The 4,973-nt window shown below is 39.0% G+C and overlaps 1 non-coding gene across 1 annotated transcript; it reads right to left on the bottom strand.

The window, feature by feature from the left end:
- Nucleotides 1-2,233: 2,233 nt before the first annotated feature.
- Nucleotides 2,234-2,307, bottom strand: TRNAR-UCU (transfer RNA arginine (anticodon UCU)). Its single transcript has one exon. It is a non-coding gene; the product is annotated as a tRNA-Arg (tRNA).
- Between the last annotated feature and the right edge of the window lie 2,666 nt (nt 2,308-4,973).

The following is a 4,973-nucleotide window of genomic DNA, read 5'->3' as shown; positions in this document are numbered from 1 at the left end:
GCCGAACCCGAGGCCTCCCACGTATTAGGAGCCTTAGACTTAACCATAAGTCCAGCTTAGATACCCGTGTGGCATGTCTAATTCCTCGAGAACCAGCTCTGGTGGCAGGGTAGTCCACCCTAAAAACTCTTTAATAGTCCCTTTCAGGTCCCTTCTAGGGTTCGCTATGGTTGCAGAACCTCTGGGGAACCAGTCTTGGGTATACTGCCAAATCGTGGTAGGAAGTTGCGAATGGCCGTTGTACAGGGCACTTTCTCTGGAAGTACCTTGTAGTTCCCTTCTTAAATAGGCAGTATAGCATGTAACACGTTTTTTATCATATTTGCCGCTTTGCTAACAGTGCTGAGCAAAAAAAAGAAACCCTTAGCGATAACTTTATGGGGCTGTATGCGATAGAAAATATACGGATTACGAAACATGCCCGCCATAAATCAATTGCTTCGTCATCGTAGAGAAGCGAAACGTCACAAAACACGTACTTGAGCTTCGAATTAATGTCCTTAAAAGTTTGGAGTATGCCCACGTGTTTCAACAAGAACACCAAAAAAACCTAATCTGGCTTCATGTAAGATAGCTAAAGCACGTTCAAGCAATCGACGGAATATCATTGCTTACACCCTCGGCGAAGGTCATGATTTGTAGGAGCATCCCGTGGTTATGGTTAGAGGAGGTAGAGTAAAAGATCTGTCTGGTGTAAATCACCATCGCATCTGAGGAGTAAAAGATCCGTAAGGAGTGCCGGGTTGAAAATAAGGCAGATTCAAGTATGGTGTAAAAAGACCTAAAGCTTCAATACGAATAAACAAGTCAAATCAACAAATGGTGACTCTTTTTGTCCATCCTCCCTAAACTGGTCTAACTTATTGGAAATTGTATCAGAACGACCGGTAAAAAATCCAAAGACAAAGAGCCATCTGCCTTAATCCCATTGCAACTCTCCTTATGTACCTTCAACAGGGCTTTTGTCATTTAAAAGAGGCCGCAAGCAAAGCACATACAATTGTTCTAATAGATTCGGCTATGTTTGGAAATTGGATATTAGAGAAACAAGGTTGGTTAATAAACTAGTTTACTCCCTTATGACCGATGGTAAGAGAACATACTCTTATGCTATTGTTTTCCGGACCTTTTGTCCCCCTTTCCAAGCTAAACCTAATATTCATGTTATCACACTTTTAACTAATGCTATAGAAAACATTAAACCTACCTGCGAGGTCAAAAAAGTGAGAATCACAGGGACTACTCGTAACGTACCTAAGATTATTGCTAAAGAACGTTAAGAAACCCTAGCTTTTCGTTGGATCATAGAAGCAGCTGTCAAATGAAACACTATAAACGGAAACGGCTAGAGTTTGAGTAAATGTTCATCTGCCGAAATACCGGATGCTTATCATAAAAGGGGAAATGTTCGTAAAAAGAGAGATGACCTTTACGAACTAGCAGAAGCCAATAAAAGTTTCGTACATTATAGATGGTGGTGAACGATTAAAAATACGTAACGGGCCGGGGTAAAAAACTGTTAGACACTTTGGCAGCACACATCCCGGCAAAATCAATTCATTATTAATTCATCAGTGAACAATAAAAGAAAATTATTTCGGATTATTTGTTTCACACTTTGAAATAGATAATAATTCATTTTTGCCATAGCAGGCCAACTTTCTAACTATTTGACACTCGACTGAAGGGAAGAGGGAAAGGCAAAGTGCAACGATTTGAATGGCGTTCGACCCTTTATGCGATTGGAAAATTCCATGGCAATGGTTCCGCGAATTTGAAAAGTTACCGCCAGAATGGCCAGCCCGCGGATTCCGCAACTGCCATCGTTAACATTAGTAAAGCGAGTGATTGACCCATCATATCATCCAAATAAACAGAAAATACTGGAAAGTTCAAATTGACAGTCAATGGCATTGACCCAATTAACGTCGGCATGATAATGATATTTCTTTTATTTGGTAGAATTTCCCGAATACCTAAAAGAAAGAGAATCATGGAAAATGTCAAATATTTGACCAGATCCGTAAGACAAGGTCTTTTTTCGTTTCCTAAAAATCCGAGCATTGGTTCTTTGTACTCATGGCTGTTTCAGAAGTGAAGGGAAGGCAGGTAACCTTATATATTAAGCGAAAAGTGACCGAAGCATGAAATTGGTTCAGTTGAAAATAGTTTTCACTTGCTAGCCCTAAACAAAAGCAAAGCATTCCCTATGGTATATGATCTAATGACTTTCCGCATCCTACAGGATTTGAACCTGTGACCTTCAACTTAGAAGGTTGTTGCTCTATCCGATTGAGCTAAGGATGCTATGCATTATAAACACTTCTAGGTAAATATGACATACTTAAAATCTGTTCCGTTTCAAGGGGCTTTAGCCACTTCTTGATAATCCGCTCTCTGTAAACGAAAGGAGGTTTGAAGAAGTGGCACTTGGGCCTGACTATGATGTGCCCATAGCAAGCAGAAAACATATCCACGTTTATCTGGCAACACGTCGAATAGGACATGGTCCCTCAATTTAAACTCCGATTTGCTTTCAGTTTGTATATATAGGGGCCCAGAGCAACCAGCAAATTCACCTTAATGCGGCTGCTAGAGCACATCCTTAGGGAGACATGTTGTGCTCTGGATTTGCTTTGTCTCAACCATCGATTCGAGATGAGGGCAATACAAGATAAATATCTACTTATGTTTCCGGATATTCCGCCCGCTATTAATGGCGCCCAGTGTTCCATCCTAAGAAGACTAATCTCGGGAGATAAAATGACATGTAAAAGAAAAAATGGGGCAAACCCTAAACCAAGCACATGGCGATTCTATACAGGAGGCATGACCTGAAGCTTTACGATATATTTGGGTCAGACCTTTCTTTTTTTCGGTCATCTAACGAATGAAATCCGATTTCGGCGACGAAACAAGATCAAGTTCATGAGCTTATTTTCTTAGATCGAAACAAGCGTGCCCTCGGAGAGTACGGAAGGCTATTCGAGTAATCAGCGCTTTAGTGTTCGCGAGCTCTTTTAGCATCGAGGACAGTGTTTCTTCAACAAGAAAAGAATGAGTTTAGGATTCGACAGTTTAGATGGTATGAGAATTGGTTTAAACTTTAAACCAGATATCACGATATATGGAATAAAGATTAAGACAGTACAATGAATAGTATGATAAACAGGATGTTAGCCATCTGGTAGTTTTATTCAAAAAGATCGGGGCGAGAAGGGTTCAACTCCATTTTCTCCGGATGCAAGACTCAAACTTAAATAATAATTTTACGTGCTATCGCTGGCTTTCGCGCATACTAAGCAAATCACCTTAAGGCGCTATTGGAATAATCTTTTTTCTGCGAGATTGGATGGCACCTTAACTGGATCCGTGATAGATTTTATTTGATGGTTAAATCGTTGATTTTGATGGCCTAGCTAAAATGATGCCATTCTTGCTGTTTACTATTAAAGTCATATAAGCTGGCACACCTCTTGACGGAATTGCTTTGCCTTGGTTCATCACCTTGCTAGATTGTCTAGCCTGGTATGTTAAGGCAAGATGGGCGATTCGCTTAGATCACCTAGCGGCAATGTCAGGCCTGCTAAAGGACACGTTTTTATCCTCATTCATTTCACTTCCTCTCCTCTCCCCAGGGGATTAAAACACGTGGCTACGAACCATGCTGTCGAGGGTTCGAATCTCTTTTGTTTCAGATTATGTTATTTGGTAAACGTGCCCGTAAGGATAACCATAAAGTGAATAAAGATAAAAGAGGCCGGAATGAACGGCAAACAAAGGTAAAAGATCTTAAAGTCACAACGCATCGGTTTCAATTCCTTTTCCCTTTGAAAAGAAAACCTTTTTATTTCAAAACGATTTTTTCGGGTATTGGATAAATAGAAAGATATATGAAGAAAATTAATATGAAACTAGCTTATTGGATATACGCTGGCCCTGCAAACCCATATTAGTACTTTAAGAGTAGCCAGTTCCTTTAAAAATGTACATGCTTCCCTTAAAAACATTTCAATGTAATGCGTTTTATGGCATTTTCGACAACGTTTAGTTATTGCATGTTATAGCTTTAAATATGTTGTTTTTGCCTAAAAAAATAGGATATGGCTCGTCAATACTTGGCCATTCTATGGCTCGTCAGTACCTTGTGTTTTATAACTTTAACCACGTTATTCTTTAGGCTAAAGTTATTTAGTTTCAAATAGGATATGACATGTCAACACTTTGCCATTAATGTGTTTTATGGCATTTTCACTAATACCTTGTTTTCTAAAAAAGGTAAGTTCTTGCATTCTATGGCGTTTAGTTTTTGCGTTTTATGGCTTTAAATATTAAGTTCTTGCCGGCAAGAAATAGGATATGACTTGCCAGCACTTTGCCGGCACATGTGAAGTAATTGTTTCAAGGACTTTGATGGCAAAACGATTGATTAGTGCATCCGTTACCAATACTTATATGAAACAAATCTATACAAACCTTTCAAAGCAATGCTAGTTTATTTTTTTTATCTTCTATTCGATTGGTAATGACTGTTTCTTTATGCAAGAAAACGGATGTTGGCTAACGACACTATAAGAAAACCGCTTGCCAAAGAGCTTTAGCGTATCAACGACAAAACGTCACTTAACTGAATAGGAGTCAATAATTTATTATGTCTTCTATATCAACCTAAAATCGATTTCTAACAATAAAACGTTTTATCATCGGCAAGGCCAAAGGCCCACTAACTAAGGACCAGTCTAATCGTTGATTCTTATAGCACTGAAGAACTTATTGTTTGAAAAACGCCATAAAACGCAAAAACGTTAGCCATAGAACACAAGAACGACAAGGTGTTTGGAAAGCACCATATCCTGGAACGCAAAAACGACAAGGTGCTTAAAAAGCTAATTATGCTTGCTTTTATCATGCTCGCATCCATTATGCTATTTATTTTATTAACTGTTGAATTGATTTGGCATAAAGTGCGTTTT

Source organism: Lygodium microphyllum, unplaced genomic scaffold, assembly GCF_053477565.2.
Source record: "Lygodium microphyllum isolate KBCC unplaced genomic scaffold, Lygodium_microphyllum_v1.1.10 scaffold_149, whole genome shotgun sequence".
Taxonomy (NCBI): domain Eukaryota; kingdom Viridiplantae; phylum Streptophyta; class Polypodiopsida; order Schizaeales; family Lygodiaceae; genus Lygodium; species Lygodium microphyllum.
The sequence above is the reverse complement of the archived record's forward strand: the minus strand, read 5'-3'. Positions and strand labels throughout refer to the sequence as shown.